This window comes from Engraulis encrasicolus, chromosome 3, assembly GCF_034702125.1.
Source record: "Engraulis encrasicolus isolate BLACKSEA-1 chromosome 3, IST_EnEncr_1.0, whole genome shotgun sequence".
Lineage (NCBI taxonomy): Eukaryota > Metazoa > Chordata > Actinopteri > Clupeiformes > Engraulidae > Engraulis > Engraulis encrasicolus.
In genome coordinates, this window is record NC_085859.1 from 5866444 (window position 1) to 5891443 (window position 25000).

The 25000-nt window shown below is 44.7% G+C and overlaps 1 protein-coding gene across 1 annotated transcript in view; it reads right to left on the reverse strand.

Moving 5' to 3' along the window:
• Positions 1-25000, reverse strand: part of LOC134445614 (tripartite motif-containing protein 16-like) — a 52222-nt gene that overhangs the window by 2524 nt on the left and 24698 nt on the right. The window lies entirely within an intron of this gene.

The following is a 25000-nucleotide window of genomic DNA, read 5'->3' on the forward strand; positions in this document are numbered from 1 at the left end:
AACATCACATTGGACTAAACAAGTGCATGAACACCACAATATGCTCTTCATTCGATCAAAGCAGTGGAGATCATGTGACAAAGTGACACCATGAGTCTCCAGCTTTAGACATCTTACAGGGCAGCATCTCCTGTGAAACAGACAGGTAAAGACATCAGGGCAGCATCTCCTGTGAAACAGACAGGTAAAGACATCAGGGCAGCATCTCCTGTGAAACAGACAGGTAAAGACATCAGGGCAGCATCTCCTGTGAAACAGACAGGTAAAGACATCAGGGCAGCATCTCCTGAGAGACAGACAGGTAAAGATATCAGGGCAGCATCTCCTGGGAAACAGGCAGGTAAATATATCAGGGCAGCATCTCCTGTGAAACAGACAGGTAAAGATGGGGGGTGCACTCTGTAGGTCCTTAGGGGGATTCAGATTGCTTATTGTGGTTATTGCAATCAGAGTTTAGATTCTCTGCCCGAGCCCGAGCCCGAAGCGACCCAACCCGACCCGCGAGCCGAGTCGGTCTGGTATTTTCCATCACTATCCTCGGGTCGGATCGGACCGGGCCGCGGGGGTGATTAAGCTTTTTTTTTTTTTTTAAACCATTATCTTAGGGGGCTTATTGATACGGGCAACATTATGTTGGACAATAATTAGACAAAATATTCTAAACACTATTCTTTATGTGATCAAAGTTGCACAAGTCACACTACGAAATTGCAAAAGGCAGCATGCGCAGTTTTCCTCCACTGCTGTGCTGAATTGACTGGTGCAACTGAGTCTCATATGCATTTGGCCATGATTTTTCAAAAGAATTTAGTCAGAGATGTCGCTGTGGTCTTATGAGCCTTCAGGCACTCGCATGTCTCCCGTGTCTGAACTCGATGCTCCGCCTCCACTTGCGTCTGACTTAAAATACCTCTGACACTTACGCTTTAAGTTAACCATCAACTGACAAGCGACGCAAAATCTATATTTTGCAATCTGCCTTTACAATCCAGTAGTGGTCATCATCAAAATGACCAAGGCCAGAGGTATACGACATGAGAAAAGTAAAGAAGTTTGAGATCAGTTTCAAGCATGAAGACGATAGTAAACAGACTAGTCAGCATGTAATGTTCCGTTTATTGTCGGCCTATTGTTTTAGATTGACCTGGATGCTTTTAAACACTATTCTTTATGTGTAGGCTAGCCTATAAAGTTGAAGTGAAGTGAAGTCAGACTACGAAATTGCAAAAGGCAGCATCATGCGCAGTTTTCCTCAACTGGCAAGCAGGTAAAAAGGTAACACTGCTGTGCTGAATTGACATGGCATGCGCGCGTGTGTGTCAAAGCTTGGCACTGACGGGCGCCAGGCACCTAAAAATCGACTTTGGCGAGTAACAAACTCAGTCTCACTATTCATTTGGACGGTAACTAAAGAATTTAGTCAGAGGTTTCTGTAGATGCTCCGCCTCCACTTGCGTCTGACTACCACAGACAATTCTCCGGTTTAAATAAATTTGCCATCAACTGTCAATCGACGCAAAATCTATAGTTTACAGTCTGCCTTTACAATCCAGTAGTGGTCATCATCAAAATGACCAAGGAAAAAGTATACGAGATGAGAAAAGTAAAGTTGAGACCAGTTTACAGCATGAAGCATGTTCCGCTTATTGTCGGCCGTTTTTGATTCACCTGGATGCTTTTAAACGCACATGCTACATGTGTCGTCCTTGTTGCATTGTTTATCAAGAAAAATATTTCTTTGGTTCACTTCAATCTGCTTAAAACTGTAGTTGAAAACAGCTACAACGATCCATAATATTAAGAAATGGTCGGGCTTAAATCGGTCTGGGGCTCATAATTTACAGTTAAAGTGACGGCCGAGCCGGTCCGGGCTCAATGAGTGTGGGCTTCGGTAGGGTCGGGTTTGATTCTTTATTTATTTTTTATTTTTTAATGTAACCTTTATTTAACCAGGAAAATAAACCCGTTGAGATTAAAAATCTCTTTTACAGGGGTGTCCTGGTCAAGATCTAAGCTCTAATTGCAATTACCTTTTAACTTGTCTCTATGACAAATCTATCAATCGGTTTCAAGCTGTTCAGAATGCAGCTGCCAGGCTTCTTACCAGGAGTCACTCTGCACTGCACAAGCTCTCAATACAGGCATTCTGAAATTTGTCATCACAGCCAAACACCAAATTCTCCCAATTCAATAGAGCCTTTCTCTCTGGTATCCAACTGACAACTCATATTAGACTTTACAGCGCACATTATGAATGCGTGTAGAGCTTTCAAAGGCCTATGCACCGCCCGTCACAATCGCATTGTGAATATTACAGCGACGGAATGGCGCAAACTTCACGGACCATCAACGCGCATACAGACAGTTGTTGTGGATGAGACTTTAAAGACCATCACAGTACTGCAAATAGGAATTAGCTTTGAATCATATATGGACCTGTGCTTTGTTAACCCTTGTGTTGTGTTCATAAGCTGCATACACCTGTGGTGTTCGGGTCATTTTTGACCCGTGATAACATAGCTAACTTGGTATGTATTCATATCAATGGAAATACTTCTTTATTCATTCATCTTTTTGACTTTACAGGTCTTTTATCTTACATTATGCAAATAGTTTTTGATGACCAAAACTATCAAAACCTGCATAAATTCACTATGTTGTCCATGTATTACAGCTGATATGAGAGTACAACAACCCCCAAATTTATTTTATTAGTTTTTCTCTAATAACATATCATCAATGGTGACATTTGTGGTGTTCAGGCCCAAACCAACCCAAAGAGATTTATGGCAGGATAAAGACCAAATGTCAACTAAATTAGTTTTTCAGTGCATAAAATCAATGTTTAAATATGTTGACTTGGTGTTTTTCAATATTCATATGATTTTAGTGTGGTAATACAAAATAACAGAGTCACAGCTATTCCGCCAATCTAATGCAAAGATATAGGAAATGAACACCTCAGTGAACATGAAAAAAGTCTCACTATTCATATGAATCCACTATGCTATGAACATGGGCCATTACCTCAGTGCCACATGAACTTTATGGAAAGTATCAGACCAGTTCTACATGTTTGGGTGCGATTGTGACATTTTGATACGTTTTTTGGACAAAATAATGTGCAAACGTTTATTTTGCAAACAAATGTGCAGAAAATCTCATTATACAGTGCCATGAGAAAGTTTGGGCACCCTTTTGGAGAATCATTATATCGGTTTATTTCTCATTGAGCTTTTACAGTAGCAACTTCCTTTTAACATATGTTAAACTGTAGGGAAAGAGAAACATTTCAGCAGTGGAAGAATTGTCATAGGTGTTATAGAAAGAATTTTCTGTGGATGTAAACAAAAATATGCATGTGCATAAATATGGGCACCCCAAAGAAGGTAGGCTATACGATTAATACGAAGTAGAGCTCACCTTTGCTGATCTAATGGCCTTTGGATACTTGCTATACAAGAAGACAAGTTCCAACTGCTTGGTGCTACTGAATAGTTGCCAATTATTCTATCCAGAACCCCTCTAATTCAGTCAGGTTACTCATCTGTCTTCTTTAGACATCCTGGTTCAAATAAATTCATTCTTTTTCAATGATGGTGATATCTCAAGATTGGTATGACCATTTCAAGACATTGTACTTGTTGTTTTGCATTAACTAATTGTTGAATTTTGATCAGTGCAGTGTAAACACTGTCCTGATGCAACGTCCAAACTCTGCTCAGCTCTAATTTTGTGACTGACACTTGAACATTCTTTTGAAAAATATGCTATTTGAAAATAATTAGTGAGGCCCTTAACTGTAATAAGTTTTACAGTGTGTATTGTTGCGTCGAGCGGTGCCTTGGCACGGCTCGCTTGATTGACAGCTGTCTGCTCCATTCCTCGCTGCGCTGAGGTGCGTGGTGCGTGAACAGGTGAACCCCATCAAGGTGCTGATTGCCCGTAATGAGCGGGGTTTCTGAACAAAAGACATGCCGAGTTGGCGTTTGGCCAGTCGGCAAAAGAAGCAGCAAGGCAGTGGTTGCAGTAAGAATGCGCAAAGTTCACAAATATATCTTCACAGCACAAGGGGCAATGAGGACTTAAGAGGCTACCGGTAAGCTTCATGGACACTTTTACTTACTACGAATATATCGCTGCACTAGCAGCTTCTGTCTGTCTTGTTACCTCTGGGTTTAATGTAATCACTGCTGTCTGCAGACGCTGTGGTAAACAACATGTTTCATATCACAGACGTGCATATTCTTTTCGTTGTGTTATTTTGATTTGTTTCCTGTATCATTAATGCACACAAACGGCCTTTAAATGGCTGATGGTTCAAAGGAAATTGATCGGTGTCAGTATTTCTGTTTAGTTTATGCCTGTTGTAAACAATGTCAGAACCGGTTGAATGCTTGTTGGTAGCATCTCAACACGGTTGTTGAAACTTGGCCTGAAATGCCTAACTACTTCCTGATTGAGAAAATGGTTTAAACATATTTACACAGAGAACTGTCAAAATATACTTACCTTCGAGTGGTTAAAATGGTTACAAAACGTTTACCTTTTATACTCACCTTTTCTCACATGAGCCGTTTACTTTGGGTAAAAAATGCATTTGTATTTGTGTAACAAATGACTCGGCAACCAATGGTTTTTGTTTAATTATTTTTATTTTGTGTTTTTGTTTGAAAGGTTTTTCACCTTTTGTGTCCTACGACTGAAACTCAATTTGCTGCATACACCTAGGGGTGCCTACCACAGCTACCTTAGTAGGTAGCCGTTGCCTTTGGCCAGGAGCAGATATCGTCAGGTGGTATCCAACCTTCACTGGGTGTTTCGGCCCTTAACCACAACACCACTCCGGTTGGTGGGCCCAACAGTGAGTGGCCAGCTCACTGCGCATCTGCTCCTGACCTCCAGCATTCCTCCTCTCTCCTACTCCACAACCAACACGAGGCACGTTCTGCCTCTTCTCCCATTCTTCGCACTGCTTGTTTCTTGCTCCGCTCATCCAGGCCAATAGCTGACAAGAAGTTCCATGCCGACCTTGATGGAAAGCCCCGACACCCGACTTCCACGGGGAACAGCCACGTTTGCCAGCCCTTGTCTCTGCAATCTTGGGCTAGCTGCTGGTACTTTGTGGCCTTCCTTTCATGCGCCTCCTCGCATCCCTCCTCCCACGGCACAGTGAGCTCAACCAGCACTAGTTTCTGGTCCTTCGTCGACCACAACACTATGTCGGGACGGAGGGTTGTTTGGACGACGTCTGGGAATAGCAGCCTCTTTCCAAGGTCCACCCTCATTTCCCAGGAGCTTGCGGTGTGAAGGATGTTAGGTCTCTTCCTCACTGTGGTCAGTGTGGGCCTCACTCCTTCCTTCAGGAAGGTTATCGCTCGCTGCGGGGCTGTGCCAGTCGGCCTCCTCTTGACCCTCTCCCGCTCAATGGTGTCAGCCAAAGAACGGAGAACCTTGTCATGGCGCCACCTATACCGCCCTTGGGCTAGAGCTGTTTTACAGCCAGACAGTATGTGCGCAAGAGTCCCCTTCTGTTTGCACAGCTTGCAGAGTGGATCCTCCCTTAGCCCCCACGTGTGCAGATGGACTGGCGAAGGGAGGGTGTCGTAAACGGACCTCAGGAGGAAGGAGATGCGGTATGGTTCTAGTCGCCACAGGTCCCTCCAGGTGACCTTGCGCCTGGGCAAGTCCCATTTCGTCCAGGCGCCCTGACAGCCCTTCTCAACCGCCCTGGCCACTCGCCTCTCCTCCTCCCTGCTCCGCACCTCCGCCTGCACCATCCCTCGTCTGGTCTTTGCACTCGCTTCTCGCCAGGTTTGAAAATGGGCAGAACCAAGGCCTTGCCGGTGGGTGCATTGGTTACCAACTATATCTCTGAGCTTTAGGGAGCTCACGGCCTGCTCCACCGCGGTGTTGGCAGCCCACTTTCGTCCTGACCTGGTGGTAACGCCAGCTTGATTGACCAGGTCATCGCTGGAATCCCGTAGGGTAAGGATGACTCGGCACCTTGCCACCTTGTACTCCTCCACAACCGATGTTAAGGGTAGCTGTAATTGGCCAGATCTAATATATAGGCCGACTGAGGAAAAACTTGGGGGGATGCCCAGCCACTTCCGCAAATGCTTGTTGGTTTTCCTTTCTATGGTCTCGACAGTGGACAAAGGAAAATCATAGACAGTGAAAAGCCAGAGGAGCCTGGGCAAGAGGCCATGTTGGTATAGCCAGGTTTTGAACTTGCCCGGGAGTAGAGATCGATCAATTTTCCTCAGCCATTCCTCCGTCTGCTTCACGGCTTCTGCGATGCTGGATCCATCTGTCAATGACGAGTTGAACCATTTCCCCAGGCACTTAATTGGATTGTCCTCTATTGATGGAATGACCTCGCCCTGGACTTGAAGGGTGAACTTGCTGGTAACTTTACCCTTCTTGATCACCATGTGCCTAGATTTTCTGGCCTTGAAGAGCATGCCGGCCCAGGACGCAACACTGCCCAACTTATCCAGGACCCATCGTGCTTGGACGTGTGTCACGGTTGTTACTGTGATATCGTCCATGAAGGCTCGCAGCACTGGTTGGACAATTCCAGAGTCCAGTTTCGGGCCCCTGGTTACTCCTTCGGCTGCGGATATCAGCAGGTTCATACCCATGATGAACAGGATGGGGGAGATGGTGCACCCTGTTGGTATCCCCTTCTGGAGGTCCAGCCAGTCGGTGGTGAAGAGCGCTGACGTGAATCTGAGTTTAAATCCAGCAAGGTAGCCTGTGATCATGTCTCGTATAGACGCAGGGATGTGGTAGTGCTCGAGTCCCTCCTGGATAAGGTCGTGTGGTATTGACCCGTAAGCGTTAGCGAGGTCTAGCCAGACGACTGTTAGGTCGCCTTTTTTCTGCTTTGCTTCTTGGATCAGCTGACTGATCATGGAGGTGTGCTCAAGGCAGCCCGAAAATCCTGGAATCCCGCCTTTCTGGATTGACGTGTTGATGTAATGGTTTTGCGTCATATACGAGGTTATCCTTTTCGCCAGGACAGAGAAGAAGATCTTGCATTCCACGCTTAAAAGAGAGATCGTCCTGAACTGGGAGATTGCAGAGGACCTCTCTTCTTTTGGAACAAAACATCCCTCTGCCAGTTTCCAGCTTGATGGGACAGTCCCCTTAGCCCAGATCTTCCTAAGGATCTTCCACAGCCTTTTTAGAAGCTTTGGGCACTTCTTGTACACCTTGTAGGGTATACCGCTTGGGCCGGGGGCAGCTGAAGACTTGGCTTTGAGTACGATGTCCTGGACCTCCTGCCAGGTAGGTTCCTTTGCATTCAGTTCAACTGTGGGCGTGCCCGGCCTAGAGATGTCACGGTTCGTGCCTAGACCCTGACTCCTGATGGGGTCGCTGTGGGCTTTCACAAGGAACTCTTCTACCTCTGGCTTAGAGCTAGAGAGTGTACCAGACTTCTGTTGGCCGAGAAGTGTCTTTGTGAAGCGGTATGGGTCTTTCACGAATTGGGCTCGCCTCTTCTCTTTCTTCCGCCGCTGTTTCCGGAGGTTCTCCGCCCTCCTCACCTTGCATAGCTGGTTTCGTAGCTTGCTCGTTAGGTCTTTGATGCCTTCTTTCTCTTCTGGTGGGCTGATCTTAAATCTCTTGTTGAGTGCCTTGATCTCCCCTCTCAGGCGCCGGATCACCTTCTCCCTCCTGTTTGGTTGCTGCTCCAGTTGGCGCTGTCCTCTCTGCTCCACTATACCGAAACGTTCCTTGGCAAGGTTGTACACTATCGTTGTGGCTGAGTCGATCTTCTTGTGCACTGGACCTGATGAGGTTGCTTCCAAGATCCCTTCAAGGTCGTCGTCAAGCTGTGCCCAAGTGTTGTTGTCTGCCATCTTTGGCCACTTGATTCTCTCTCTCCTAGCTGCCTGGAATGGGGATGATGGAGGGAAGTTCACCGGTACTGGTCTCTGGTGTTCAGGCTCCTCAGGTGCGGAGAGATCTTCAGCACTGTGGGGTGCTTCCTGGCTGAAGTTCTCCTTCGTCTGACCAGACACTTGGTCTGTGCGCTGCTCCTGACTAGCTGATGTTCCACATTTAGACCTGCTCTGGTGTTGCTTGAGTCCTCTGGCACTTTTGCAGACTTTTCCGCAATGGCACCGTACGGTGAACTCCTCTCCCGTTAATGTTGATTGCTTTAGCTTTCTCGTAGTCGTGTTTCTTGTCCTGGCCGATACCGGTGTGTCCGTCCCTTTGAGTCTCTCTTCCGCCCCCCCTCTCGGGAGACTCTGGTGGTATTGTTCATCTGTTTGACTCGTAGCTTGGTTGGTGCCCTCTTGCGAGTGCTGCCCACAGGGTTGCTAGCCCTGTGAGCCCGCGCCAGTCTTTCCTGGAGGTCAGCTGTCTCTCCAGCGTCACCGACCTTTCTCGGTTGTCATCTAGTCTGTTCCCAGATGCCACTGGTTACCCAGGGTTGAATTTGCTGCATACACCTAGGGGTGCCTACCACAGCTACCTTAGTAGGTAGCCGTTGCCTTTGGCCAGGAGCAGATATCGTCAGGTGGTATCCAACCTTCACTGGGTGTTTCGGCCCTTAACCACAACACCACTCCGGTTGGTGGGCCCAACAGTGAGTGGCCAGCTCACTGCGCATCTGCTCCTGACCTCCAGCATTCCTCCTCTCTCCTACTCCACAACCAACACGAGGCACGTTCTGCCTCTTCTCCCATTCTTCGCACTGCTTGTTTCTTGCTCCGCTCATCCAGGCCAATAGCTGACAAGAAGTTCCATGCCGACCTTGATGGAAAGCCCCGACACCCGACTTCCACGGGGAACAGCCACGTTTGCCAGCCCTTGTCTCTGCAATCTTGGGCTAGCTGCTGGTACTTTGTGGCCTTCCTTTCATGCGCCTCCTCGCATCCCTCCTCCCACGGCACAGTGAGCTCAACCAGCACTAGTTTCTGGTCCTTTGTCGACCACAACACTATGTCGGGACGGAGGGTTGTTTGGACGACGTCTGGGAATAGCAGCCTCTTTCCAAGGTCCACCCTCATTTCCCAGGAGCTTGCGGTGTGAAGGATGTTAGGTCTCTTCCTCACTGTGGTCAGTGTGGGCCTCACTCCTTCCTTCAGGAAGGTTATCGCTCGCTGCGGGGCTGTGCCAGTCGGCCTCCTCTTGACCCTCTCCCGCTCAATGGTGTCAGCCAAAGAACGGAGAACCTTGTCATGGCGCCACCTATACCGCCCTTGGGCTAGAGCTGTTTTACAGCCAGACAGTATGTGCGCAAGAGTCCCCTTCTGTTTGCACAGCTTGCAGAGTGGATCCTCCCTTAGCCCCCACGTGTGCAGATGGACTGGCGAAGGGAGGGTGTCGTAAACGGACCTCAGGAGGAAAGAGATGCGGTATGGTTCTAGTCGCCACAGGTCCCTCCAGGTGACCTTGCGCCTGGGCAAGTCCCATTTCGTCCAGGCGCCCTGACAGCCCTGCTCAACCGCCCTGGCCACTCGCCTCTCCTCCTCCCTGCTCCGCACCTCCGCCTGCACCATCCCTCGTCTGGTCTTTGCATTCGCTTCTCGCCAGGTTTGAAAATGGGCAGAACCAAGGCCTTGCCGGTGGGTGCATTGGTTACCAACTATATCTCTGAGCTTTAGGGAGCTCACGGCCTGCTCCACCGCGGTGTTGGCAGCCCACTTTCGTCCTGACCTGGTGGTAACGCCAGCTTGATTGACCAGGTCATCGCTGGAATCCCGTAGGGTAAGGATGACTCGGCACCTTGCCACCTTGTACTCCTCCACAACTGATGTTAAGGGTAGCTGTAATTGGCCAGATCTAAAAAAGACAACGAGTGGAATCCTGTGTCCATCCCAGTCCTTCCATTTCAAGCGTGGAAACCCTTGTGCGCTGTTAGACTTGACATGTATACTATCCACGCAGACCTATAGTAGGGTGTGTTTTAGACCAGAGGTCATAGAATTTATGGGTGCATTTTCTGCCATGTCCTCCTCCCATTGTTAAGGTCAAATAACTCTAGCTCAGTCTCATCTGACCACACTATGAGTTCCCAAAATGCTTTTAGCTTGTCCAGATAAGCTTTCTGCATAAGTTTAACAACGTATTTCTGATGGATACACAGGAAAGCCTTTTTATGCATCACCCATCCAATGAGCTTTTGCCTTGCGAAAAGTATACGTGGAAGGACCCATGTCTAAGTCTGCACTATCAGCAGCTATGGTCTTGTAATTCTATGGAGGTGTTCTGTAGTGTGCCTGTTACCATTCCTAGCATCCTTTAGCCATGCCCTTTTAACTATTTTTCAACAAACTACAGTTTGTTCAGAGCCCACCATATTCCACTCTCCAAGGCAGGACTTAGGACAAGCCTCGTCTACTATTTTGTATGATAAATAACATTTTAATGACCAATCATGTCTGTCTTGATGACTGAAGGGATTCCAAAGTCATTAAAACCAGTTTGTGCTGCAAAGGTGAGCTCTACTTCATATTAATGGTATACCTTCTTTGGGGTACCCATATTTATGCACACGCCTATTTTTGTTTAAATCCACATAAAATTCTTTCTATAACACCTATGAAATTTTTTCCACCGCTGAAATCTTTCTCTTTATCTACAGTACTGTACTCCTTTCACAACAGGAGATATGACATATTGTAGTGTATGGGACTGTCCGGCGGCTATATTGAACTTGTAATATGAAAAAGCTGGCAAATTTTTTTTTAGGCAAGGAATATATTTTTCTCACCATGAATCACCAAACTGAAGACAAAGGGCAACCAACAGCTTTTCAGAATGCATAAAACAACCAAAAATCTATGCCGGGTCAATTTTGACCCGAACACCACAGATTTTTTTGGGGACCTTTAAAATTTACTAAAATGATAAAACATATTTTTTTGTGTGTTGAAATGGTTGTGACTGAGGATTAGATGAAGCCTCATTCCAAGAAAATAAAGGAAAGTGTGTTTTTTTTCACACTAAAGCTTGAAAATGGGTCAAAAATGACCCGAACACAACAGAAGGGTTAAAAAAGAGACACATATCAACCAGTAGTTCACACAGCCAGTGGCTATAAAACGTCCACAGTGGCACTCATCTATAGTAGCCTTGGCCATGTTCATAGACTGTGTGTCAGAGGTCTGCAAATTAACTAGCTTAAATGAGAAGAAAGCAAAGCAGCTGGCTAAGTATTATTCACCGTCAGAATCAAAAGGCAGTTTGCGTATCTGGAGAGGGAGATCCCACCTGTAGGCCTACCCCTGAATAGGCTTCAGACCAGTATAACTTTGGTATTTATGTAGAAGACACATTATTGTTTTTTTCAATAATTATTGGTGCAGGCATAAAGTAAATAATCCTACAGGCAGAAATATGCCCTGTGACTTAACGTATGCCTTCAACTGTGTGCAAACAGGAATATGCCCTGTGACTTAACGTATGCCTTCAACTGTGTGCCAACGATGGCACACTAATGGCAAAACTATCATTACACTGTAACAGAACACTGTGCGCCACACTGGAAGTATCATCTAAGGGGCAGACAGCCAACGAGGCCTCTCATTAATATTTTCCCCACTCTACTGTACTGCAGTGGTTCTCCACCTTTTCTGAACAAACACCATTTTGACCTCATAACAGTCTTCAATCGCCTCGTTGACCTCATTACAAGCATGCAAACACCCCCCAAAGTATTAAAAATTAAGATGGACTTATGCCCCACATTTGCAACTAAGCAACCCTCTCAGCTGCTTACAGTTACAACGACCTCAACATGGAAATGTGGCCCTCGTTGTGGTGTCAATATTACATCCTGTGTCTACGTACCTTATGTTGAGGTGAACTACCGCCCACAAAACTCACATAATATCTAGGCATTGACAGTAAATAGAAGTATCTAGGGTACCTTATGTTGAGGTGAACTACCGCCTACAAACTCACATAATATCTCTAGGGTACCTTATGTTGAGGTGAACTACCGCCCACAAAACTCACATAATAGGCCTATCTAGGGTAGCCTACCTTATGTTGAGGTGAACTACCGCCCACAAAACTCACATAATACCTGCACTGCAACGCATTCAGGCACAAAATGTGTAGCTGTGTACCTTGCAGCAAGCCAGATGTGTGTGTGTGTGTGTGTGTGTGTGTGTGTGTGTGTGTGTGTGTGTGTGTGTGTGTGTGTGTGTGTGTGTGTGTGTGTGTGTGTGTGTGTGTGTGTGTGTGTGTGTGTGTGTGTGTGTGTGTGTGTGTGTGTGTGTGTGTGTATGGTGAACACTCACTCTGTATGTTCTGGATGATCTGGACATGTTTCGCTGCTACAACACAAAAAAACTAATTATGAAATGGTCATGTCTCACCTTACACAGTCAATGGATAATACATTGCTAATGGTGGAAATGTTATAATGTCTAGGGTCGTCAAACCTGCTGCAGATATCTTGACTACTTCTTGTTGGAAGATGGAATCTAATTTCTCCTCCATCTGCATCTTCAGTGCAGACACAGATTTCTTCAGGGGCTCCAAGGAGAAGCTTTGGCTGAAGGTCACGCTGGTTGAGATTGTGCTGTAAGGCATCCCAGTGATGGACAAAATGTTCTGCACAGAGATACACACACACTAGGGTGAGATAGACCTACTGACATGAACCATGGTTTGAACTCTGTAAAAAGTAAAGTTGGCTACCTTGAGAAAATGGATGGGATCCTGTGTCAGTGAAAGCTGCTTCATTTCGGCATCTGTCCTCTTCAGCTCAGCAATCTCTTGCTCCAGTCGCTTCAGGACTCCTTCAGTCCGACTCACCTCAGCCTTCTCCTGAGCTCTGATGAGCTCTGTCACCACAGAGCACCTTCTCTCAATGAAGTGGATCATCTCATTAAACATTCTCTCACTCTCCTTCACTGCTGTCTGTGCACCAGACTGATAGGACACACACACACAAACACAAACACACACACCTACATTACTATCTGTGGTAGTTAGACTACATGTATTAACATTTATGGTTAACGCCTCTAGGGGGAGCTCCCTACCTAATGTAATGCAAGACTTATGGGGACATAAGATAGATCAAGACTCGGGCTAGATCAGGGATGTCAAACTCAGGCCAAGGGGCCAAATTTGGCCCGCGGAGTCATTTTATTCGGCCCGCGAGGTCATTTCAGATGTGTGTTACAGTTGGCCCACATGCACCATTAATGTGTAAGGTAACAAGACTTGAACATGGGAACACAGGATGTCAAGGCATATTGAAACTACCATGTACCTGTATGATGGGAAAGAATATGTGCGGAATTTAACTATGAGTATAAAGTGCATGTTCGCACAATTTGAGTCCATTTTATTAAATACATGATGAGTTCGGCCCGTGACTTTGTTACAGATTTTGATTTTGGCCCTCAGTCCATTTGAGTTTGACACCCCTGGGCTAGAGACATGTTAGGTTGTTGTATGAGTGTGTGAAATATTAAACGGCACGAACTCAAAAGAGACAACCTTTCAAGTGTGATGATTGCTACAGCCACTGTAGGATATCACACTATCATTCAATACAATTTTATGGGGTTGTGTAATTGTTGACTTAATTAAATTGCAATTAAATCCTGGTAAACAATGTGACCTATATACACGCTTTTAAGTCCATGGATTTCATTTGCCAATTCCACTAACTATTAACTGCATCCAATGATGTTTTGGACATTAGCACACATTTATCTTTCATATAATACAGAGAGTGAAGACATAACATTATTTTCCTCTGCAAGAATGAATATTTAATACTGGTTTTTGGACGTTTTCATGCCGTCCTCGTTTCCCAAATGTCAGATTCAGTCTTCCTATTAGCATGTAAAAAACCTTGTTTTGTCCAAGATCATTGCAAATGTTGATTCACTGTAGTTTTCACAATATGACAACACTGTTAAGTCTATTGTACTTTCCATTATGCATTAAATTGGCCATTATGTGTGCGTCCCAGAGAACTGTGTTAACCGTGTCACACAGTGAAATCCCCGCCATAAATCAGTAAGGGTTTGGTCCTAAGTCCTCTGACCAACGCCATAAAATTCTCTTTGGGTGGTGATGTGAAGACTGTTTCGTGAATTTTGAGTTCACCTCTTCCATAATTGAATTCATTATTTTTTATGGTCTTAGAGCGGGAAAATTGCCTGTCAACTGTATTCTCAACATAATCACAAGAACCTGAATTAGAAATCGAAAGTAGAAAAACACAGACAAAGTGTACAAAGACATGAATTGATAAAGGTGTTTTGGTGGAAGCTCTGAGGTTTTCAGTTAGCACAACACCCTGAAAATGGCTGAAATGTCAAGCGGTGCCACCGTCAACTGTGTCACACATCATGTTTTTGCTAATTTATCTCCATATTGATGGACAAAGAAACAAAATCATTTGTGTTTTAGGGAGACGGGTTTGTCTGCTGTTTTTTCTCCTAAAAAAAGTGCAGACTTGTTCCCCTGCACTGTTGACCATAACACAGTTGAGTAACATAGTTGACCATTTTGAAAGTTTTTTTGTGCTATTGGTCTCTTTTGTGTTAAAAAAAAACCCTATGAACAGATACTAGGGATTATCTCTGAAGAGGCAAGTCTTGTGTAAGGAGGGTGACTAAATTCAAATCAGACGTTACAGGGATTTGTAATGAAAAAAGTATCACAGTGAATAATAAAATCCTACTTATGAAGCTCAGCAATTACATTTTCCATCAGTTACATGGATGAATGACAACATTGCTGCTAATGGACATAAGGACTTTCAAACGTATGTTGTTTCAACTGTGTAGTATTTTTATATAGGCTTGAAATGACATAGTATTTGTCCATAACACCGTTGACAAAATAATCAAGCAAATGTTTGCTTTCATTGAAATATTTAACAAATGATTGGCAATGGCAATGGCAATGGCAATGGCAATTTGTTTGTTTGGAAACTTAAATGTTTACACTATGGATACATCTAGGTCATTTATTTTTTATTTTTTTTAAACTACTGATAATTGACATTTTGCGTTTGCCAAAAGCACACTCGAAACGTAGAATCAGTCAGATATGATGTAATTTGGCTGCGTGTGCATTGTTGGTGCAAAATCGATCATGCACCATTCATTTGTACAGAAACTAGTCAGGTGTTTTTTCCAAAACAAGAAAACAGAAGGTCACAATAAGATGTGCACTTCAGATATGCAGTGGGCACCACAGACACGGGCATTCCTGATGATGTCCTCAGTCCAGTGAGTCAGTACGCGCTACGTCTTGTAACAACAAACATTTCCTATGCTTCTGTAACAGCCTCTTCCATCTAGAAATAGCATACCAAGTGTACTTTTCGGCATCTCTATTTTTATCAACGTACAGGCTTCAGGACGGCAGGTCTTTTCTCTTTAGGGTCTGCTGTCTGTTCGCATGTGTTCACAGCCTTTTTTACAAACAGCCTCCCCATTCCCTATTTTATCCATGCCTGCAGTTCACCTAGGGGGCGCTGTCAAGTGAGCACAGCCCATTCATTCTGAATAGAGTCAGTCTGGTCAGTTCTCACCTTGAGAGTCTCCACAGCCTTCCTCAGCTCCTGCAGCTCCTTCTCCTTCAACTGGATTATCTGCTGGCATCTCCTCTGGCTCTGCCCCAACTCCTCCTGGACCATCAGGAATCAAAGCAACATATTTTGAATTTATTATTTATTTATTAGAGTGTTATAGGATGCATTGTTGTGAAATAGTTCGGCACAAATTCTTCCCAATCAGCTGATTCAACGTGACCTCATGCCAAAATATTTTTGTTGTTTATTTCCAAAATGCATGTTGCCCATTCACAAATGTTACCTTTTCATGAATAATTACCACCACCATCAAATTCAAAGTAGGCCTGTTCATTAAGACTGGGAAAATGGTACTTTTCATTCATAACAAGGGGGATCTTCTCCATCCATTGTCCGCCATTTTGAATTGAACAAAATAAACATTTTTATCTGCATAACTTACTGTAACTTTGATCATACTAGTAGACCTAAATAGTTCATTATTTAGTGAATGTTCACAAAACGATCAAATTTGGCAGCAGCACAGGTTCAGTGAGCAGCGTAGTTGCAATACCTAATCTGGCCACAACCCTACACAGTTCAAACACAAGACAGAGGTTGCATTCCAACATGCGACCTTGCGTCCTCTACTCGTGCTTGTGACCTTGCCCCGCCTATTGGCCCCTCCTCCGTGGAGAAAACAAAGATTCACAGCTGTCAGCCCAGCCACAGCAATTTTTGGGGGGATGATTCTTCATTCACCATCCAGTTTGCAAATGAGAACATGACTTTACAAATGAGCTTTTGGGTCATTTCACGTGAAATCAGACACTTTGGGACCCGACCGACCCGGATTTCGATCATACTTGGTGTGCCTTTTCAGTAGCAAGGTAGCACCCCAGAACTGCATTGGTTTGAATCTGACACTAATATTAAGGGAGAAACAGACTAGGAAAGGTTCACATGTGAGGGTAGGACACTATACATTCAGCCTTGAATATATCAGTCAGTGTTAGTCACAAAAAGATGCCTGTGGTGTTGTTTGAAAGGTCTTTTCTGGCTCTACATATTACACAATCACCTTGGAATACAACTACTCTCAGAATATGAATTATGATAAATTGAAAAATTAAAAAATTGAATATCTAAAAAACTCATATTTTAAAATGGCCAGTTCCTTGTCCAAACGTAGCCGGCAATGTCATGAGCAGCACCTAAAATGCTGGTGTTCGGTTTGTTATTCATTTCAGAGAGAAGTTGACTCACAAATATGGCATCATACAGACCACTTACTAATAATATGGTAATACCATAGTAGCATCACATGACAAAACAAAAACAAAACAAAAATGGTCAGTGTCCATGGTCCCAGGTTTCAGAAACTAAGGCAGATGTCCATTTATACACACCAAATGATGATATGTGAATGTTTGAACATTCCTTCTCTGTGTACCTGTGCCATCTTCCCTTTACCGTACTTTAAAGAGATAATCAATGGCTACACTCTCATTTTGTACTCTACCAGTGCATTTGAAGCAGCAGCTGTGTCTTTTGTAGATAATGTATAAGTACGTCCCGTTGCAGTTACAGGTTCCACTACCAGAAGCACATCCTGATGATCCATGACAAGTCTATCTGGTCTGAAGGGAAAAGTGAAGGATGGAGATGGCCCATGAGGATGCAGGAAGTTCAGTTTCACCTCTCCAGTGCTTGGCATACATTCCTCAGCACATGCTAGCCACCAGTTGCCATCATATACAGCTACAACATACCCTTTGATGCTTGAAAATGTAACACATTCCTTTACTGAGCTCACTCTTTCAACTCTGCCTTCTCTGAATGCTGAAAATGGCCTAACTTCCACTGTGTCCATTGACAATGGGCAGAAGCTGTGTAGTTTTTGAGTACCTGGAATAGTTCTTGCAGATTCAAACCTTTTCAACAGGTTCTCAGCTTCATGATGGTACTTGTCATGGATCATCAGGATGTGCTTCTGGTAGTGGAACCTGTAACTGCAACGGGACGTACTTATACGTTATCTACAAAGGACACAGCTGCTGCTTCAAATACACTGGTAGAGTACAAAATGAGAGTGTAGCCATTGATTATCTCTTTAAAGTACGGTAAAGGGAAGATGGCACAGGTACACAGAGAAGGAATGTTCAAACATTCACATATCATCATTTGGTGTGTATAAATGGACATCTGCCTTAGTTTCTGAAACCTGGGACCATGGACACTGACCATTTTTGTTTTGTTTTTGTTTTGTCATGTGATGCTACTATGGTATTACCATATTATTAGTAAGTGGTCTGTATGATGCCATATTTGTGAGTCAACTTCTCTCTGAAATGAATAACAAACCGAACACCAGCATTTTAGGTGCTGCTCATGACATTGCCGGCTACGTTTGGACAAGGAACTGGCCATTTTAAAATATGAGTTTTTTAGATATTCAATTTTTAATTTTTCAATTTATCATAATTCATATTCTGAGAGTAGTTGTATTCCAAGGTGATTGTGTAATATGTAGAGCCAGAAAAGACCTTTCAAACAACACCACAGGCATCTTTTTGTGACTAACACTGACTGATATATTCAAGGCTGAATGTATAGTGTCCTACCCTCACATGTGAACCTTTCCTAGTCTGTTTCTCCCTTAATATTAGTGTCAGATTCAAACCAATGCAGTTCTGGGGTGCTACCTTGCTACTGAAAAGGCACACCAAGTATGATTGAAATCCGGGTCGGTCGGGTCCCAAAGTGTCTGATTTCACGTGAAATGACCCAATTGAGCTTTTGCAAGATATTGGAATATAATGCTGTTGTCAGTGATGTCATCATGACATATTACTTCCTGATATGAGGCCACAAGCACAAGTGTAGGAGGCAAGGTCGCATATTGGAACACATTCAGACTGGCAGAACCTGTATGACAGGTAGGAGGCAGGCAACACTGAAGTTGGCCTGTCAATGTTTTACAGAATGTCAGACATTGAACCCTTGAGATTAAATGATCTCTTGTGTGGCTTATAAGTCCAATGTAGAAATAACACATTTTGTTCACAATAGACATACATTAGGCCTACATACTGCATGAAGCCGTGCATATAGGCTAATTAATACACAAGTACATTATTTCCTCCTCTTACCTTTTTATGACTACACTCTGCTGTAGCCATAATCGTATCATGGCCTTTATGATCGTCCACCATACACAGAAGACAGATGCAACTCTGGTCCGTGCGGCAGAACATTTCAAAAACCTTCTTATGACGAGGACAGACCATCTCCTGTAGCTGGCATGTGGCATCGAGCATGTTGTGATTTCTACCTATAAGTTCATTATGAGCTTTTAAATGAGTGTCACAGTACGACATCAAGCACTCCAGACAGGACTTGACAGCTTTGAGTTTTCTGCTGGTGCAGACGTCACACGTCACATCTCCAGGTCCAGCAGCACATTCAACAGGAGCAGCAGTTTTAATTCTGCTCTTCCTCATTTGATCTACGAGCTCAGAGAAAACATGATTCTTCTTTAAAACGGGTCTCGGAGTGAAAGTCTCTCTGCACTGGGGACAGCTGTAAACGCCCTTCACGTCTTCCTTATCCCAACAAGCCTCAATACAATCCAAACAGAAATTGTGTCCACAGTTGAGAGTCACAGGGTGCTTCAGAAGATCTAAACAAACTGGACACATGAAAATGTCCTGGTTACTTGCCATCGCTTCAGCCATTTTCTTAAGTATTTAACGACAGGTTGGCGACGACATGCAACAGCTCTCCAGTGCAACTCAAGATTAGATTAGTTTTTACCTGTGGCGTTCCCAACTTCCTGGATGTGAGTGGTGTATTCATGGAGTACTGCTACCATCTAGTGGCATTGTGTAGTAATGCAAGTTCATTAGAATGCAACATAAATGCCATTCCAGAATTCCCCCATTCGTACCTCTACCAGAGGTGGAAAGAGTACAGAAAATGTGTACTCAAGTAAAAGTATCTTTACTTTGCCTAAATTCTACTCAAGTACAAGTAAAAGTACCTATCTAAAAATCTACTCAAGTAAAAGTAAAAAGTACTTCACTTAAAATGTAATTTGAGTAAAAAGTACTTAGTTAGGCTACTTTTAATTAGCTTTCCTCTTGAGAATGTCAAGTTTATTTTTCTTGAATATCGTCCTCCATAACCTCTATCTCTTGCTTGGCACCAGCCATCATCCAATACATTGATACAAGATAGTAAAATAGTGGAAATGCTGTGTGCCATCCTGCACAATCTTTCATTTCTGGCGGATTGTGGCATTATTGTGCATGGCATTTTGTCTCTCAGTCATTTTTTTTACTCAGTACTCAGGCCAGGTTCCAGTGTAATTGAGTAAAGTACTTGGGTCAAAATGTAGGCTACTCAAGTACAAGTAAAATTATTAATTTAAACATTTACTTAAAAAGTACAAAGTATTCATAAAAGCTACTCAAGTACAATATTGAGTAAAAGTAATAAGTTACTTTTCCACCCCTGACCTCTACTAGGCTACTATATTTTCTAGGTTCCAGGTGCCTTTTCACAATCTCTGCCTCTACTTCCACCTTTTCTAATCTGTCTGTCGGTCGGTTAGGCATCAACAGTAGTCCCATTTTGTGTTTTTTCCCCCACACCTGGACCACATGCAGTCATGTTTGTCAATATGTGTTTAACTTTACAGAACAAACTACAAAGGTAAGGGAAGAAAAGTGTCTGCATACTGTAGAATCCATCTCAGTGTTAAGGCTACAACATTCCTTCCTTATCATATAACTGACTATACATTATGTAAGGGTTAACGTTCGGCGAGAAGGTCGCTACCGTGGAATAGCAGCACGACAGAGAGAATCTTTAGACCCCGACGCGGAGCGGAGGGGTCTTGTTCTCTCTGAAGTGCTGCTATTCCACAAAGCGACCGACTCGCCGAAAGTTAACCCGCTTATTATATGGATATACTTAAATGATTCACACATGGCGGGGACATTTCTTTAGGCCTATTTAATGTTAAGATTGTTGCTGCGCAAAACAAAACAGTGCCGTTGTGGAACACCGCTAGGCAACAGCCAGGACAACAGGTGTTGTCTATCACAGCAGCTGATTAGAGTCTTGTTGAAAAGTCGCTTTAGCAGTGAAAAGTCTTGTTGCCATTGACAGCGGTCTGTTATAAACCAACCCGTCCGTTATCGAAAAATAACAGACGTCCGAACGTTGGGGAGCCCCGTTGAAATGAATGGAGCATTCGACAGATGACGTCACAACCATATAATAAAACATTATAATTCCAAATATATTTATGGGGCAGTCATGGATAAGTGGTTAGGGTGTCAGACTTGTTGCCGGTTCAACTCCTGACCCGCGAGGTTGGTGGGGAGAGTAATTAACCAGTGCTCTCCCCCATCCTCCTCCATGACTGAGGTACTCTGAGCATGGTACCGTGCCGCCACACTCCCTTGGGGCGCCATCGGGGGCTGCCCCCTTGCACGGGTGAGGGATAAAATGCAATTTCGTTGTGTGTAGCGGCAGTCATCGCTTGTGTGCGGTGCAGAGCTGTGTCACAATGACAATGGGAGTTGGAGTTTCCCAAATGGGCTTTACTATGTAAGTCATTTCCAAGTCAGTTCACCAGGACCAAGTTTCTTTGTGTAGTGGGGCTGGGTAAAGTTCAATAAGTAGTCGACTACGCCATGGGGAATAGCCCCAACAACCAACCAAAACCTCAATCACTTGGTAATACCAGAAGGTTAAGCACACAGGTTCGTTGCAATTAAAGAGCAGAGACAGAATTCCATTCACATAATAGAATTTATTTAAAGACAAATCAAAACCTGGTATGGTAAGGAGAGAAAAATAATATGCAGTGAACTAATAGTTTATTGACATTAAATAGGGAATTAGGCCACAACACAGACAGACACGATGCCTACATACAACATTAACAGGAGTGGAGGAGGGACCCACCAGAGGGAGGCGTTTTTCCGTAACAGGCCCACGAGGCCACACGTGGACTATAGTGATACTACAAAAACACACAATTGGGAGCTACACTACTAGCCTACACACTGTAAAGAGTGCAACACACCACAACAAGAGGGCGTCTGCCACTAGGTAACCGGCCTCCCTTCTGAGAACCCGCTCCACTCCTGGAATAAGAGACAAAATGACACATGAAGCGGGACAAACAAAAACACAGGCCACTTGGACCAATGCGCTTCACCTGGCATGCAAGCAGGGTTAAATTGTGACAAAATAGGGCAGATAGCCAAGCAAGCAAAATAACACGGCAAAGCAAATCAAAGCAAATAAAATAATGGCACGGCAAGCAAAGCAAAAGAAGTCATACCATGCAAACCCAAAAGAAATACAGCACTGCAAGCTAAATTAACCCGCAAACCCAGATAAGCGCAGCCAAAAGCCATGCATTTAGGCCAGACAAACACTGGGTTGACAAGACAAACAAAACAAAATACAAATAAACGAAGGGAAACAAACAAAAAGATACGATCACACACGCGCACGCACACATACACACACACACACACGTCCGCGTCCAGGGGGGGGCACTGACCCAAAGCTGCGGGCAGCGAAAAGTTAGCAGCAGACGTACGGATTGGACAGAGACAAAACAGCGGCACAGCTATCAGCTGGTAGACTGAGGATTCCAACTGACCAAGGAGTCAGGCACCTATGAATGTGGAAACAAATTACTACTAGAAGTAACATGATTTAAGACATACCGGTGGAATCATCATCATTAATTACATACCACCGCAGATGATGCCGCTGACGCACAGAAAGTAGAGAACGAGCGCTCCGCCCCAACGCAACCTGTGGAGTGAGTGCGATTTAGTTGAATGCGCGTAAAGAAAATTAAAACCAACTTAAGTTAACACATCCATTTTACATACCGTCAATCGGGTTTAGGTCACGGACGCCTAGTCCTCGCTTTTGCACCACGACTCAATGCGACCACCACACGCAGCAGAGAAACCAGAGACAGGGGAGGTAGCCACCTGAGCAACCCCTGCCGTAAACAGAGGATTTGCATGAAGCTGTGCGCTTAAACACTTAAAATACATGAACACAAAAGCATCGAGCCTACCTTTCACAAACGGGAGATGTCCTCAACCTCCACATCAAACGCGGAGCACAAGCCGAGAAAGCGCTGAGTTACCCCTGGCACAAACAACTCACGTTAGGATCCATACGCTTACACGCTAAACAGATAGGCGCACAAAGATTCAACATACCTTCCACACAATGAGGTTATCTCCAGCTCCACTTCCAACGCGGAGCACAAACCGAATCAGATCGGATCAAGCAAATGGTCAACCAGTGTCACTCATCACGGTCGCACAGCCTAAACAAAGAATAAAAGCTCTCCTGATCACTAATTGATTACCATCCGCCGTGGGTGTAACATCCTTACGGTAGTGTGTCAGGATGACGTCAGCTCATACGTCATTACGGTAACGTGTAGTCCACAGGCACATGAGCGCAGCCTTTCCCATTACATCTATATAGCAGTTTGTTGAAGTGACACCTTCATGTGATGTGATTGTTGAGGATGCCCATCATTTTGGAAAATCCCAATTTGAACCAAGCATAATATGCAACACATCGCAACACAGCAAATGTAACAAATCTCAAACCCCAATTTCTCCTGTGCATAAATAATTAGGCCTACAGTATTGTAGCGTCAAGCCCCCCTGGAGTGGACTGTATGTTTCCCAATATGATTCCCTCTCTGTCTGTGTCCGTGTGTCCGTGTGTCCGTGCGCGCGCGCGTGTGTGTGTGTGTGTGTGTGTGTGTGTGTGTGTTTGTGTCCGCGCGCGCGCGCGCGCGTGTGTGTGTGTGTGTGTGTGTGTGTGTGTGTGTGTGTGTGTATCCCACTCCCTCATGTGTATTCTAGAATTCTGTGACTGTGCCAATCAGTTTTGGGATTTGTTTTGATTGGGGAGAGGTTGTCTGTGCGATAGGACAGGTATTGATAAGGGGTGGGCTTATAGGACAGGTATTGATAAGGGAATAATTAATTGATTAGATAGCACAGGTATTGATAAGGGGTGGGTTTATCCATCAGGGATTAATTAAGGGATTAGATAGGACAGGTATTGATAAGGGGTGGGGTTATAGGACAGGTATTGATAAGGGGTGGGCTTATAGGGCAGGTATTGATAAGGGGTGGGGTTATAAGACAGGTATTGATAAGGGGTGGGCTTATCCATCAGGGTTCCAAGATGCTCAGTAACGTTTAATAAGAGCAGACAAGATTTCAATAGAGGGCAGACGTGTGAACGTGTAATGGGGAGTTTAGTTTAGTTTAAGTGTGTACGTAGTTTAGAGTTTATTGTCTTCTTGGAGGACACATCCTTTTGTCCGCATACATTAGAGTGTGAGAGGGCAGGAAATAAAAGATCATTTGTATTCGCTGCCGTCACCCTTTACATGGCTACAGCTCGGTGCTACACTGTAATTATTGACTACAGCCCCCCCTCTTACAGTCCTCAGCCCCCCCCCCCCCCAGACACACACACAGCTCAGTGCTACAGTATATGCCCCCAGCCCCACCCCCCCGTCCCCCCCCCCAGACACACACACACAGCTCAGTGCTACAGTAAATGGAAATGATTGTGGACTTTAGAAAGAAACAGCCGAAGCATCACAAACCCCTCTCCATCGGGTCAGAGGAGGTGGAGAGAGTCAGGACTTTTAAATTCCTGGGAGTGACCCTGGCGGAGGACCTGTCTTGGGGCACCCACATCGCCTCTGCTGTTGGGAAGGCCCAGCAGCGCCTTTTCTACCTGAGGAAGCTGAGGAGCTACCACATCCCCAGACCACTGCTGGTGAACTTTTACAACTGTGCCATCAGCAGTGTTCTGACCTATGGGTTCCTAGTGTGGTTCTCCAGCTCCTCCAAAGCAGATCAGCAGGCACTCCAGCGTGTGGTGAAAACAGCAGGGAAAATCACTGGAATGCCTCTCCCAGAGATTAGTACCATCTACACCACACGCTGTCTACGGAGAGTGCATAACATCCTGCGTGACAGCCACCATCCTGCCTACCATCTGTTCCAACAGCTACCCTCAGGTAGAAGGTACAGGTCCCTTCAGAGCGGCACTGAAAGACTGGCCAAGAGCGTTTACCACCAGGCCATTAGACTTTTGAATTTGCAGGACTGCTGAGGAACATTACTGTCTTAAATGTTATCCATCTATCCTTTGGACATTCTGTGTGTGTGTGTGTGTGTGTGTGTATGTGAGTGTGCGCGCGTGCATGTTTGAGGGGGGGGGTCGTATTTATTATGCACTTAATCTCTGCTGCACTTTAAAGGGACAGTTTGGTCAATTTCAACATGCAGTTGTATTGCTCATGCTACCCTTGACTTGTCAGTACCTGGTGATGCCACATTTTTCGGCTCAGCCCTTTCCGAGATATGAGCAATTCTAATGGGGGCAGCGTTT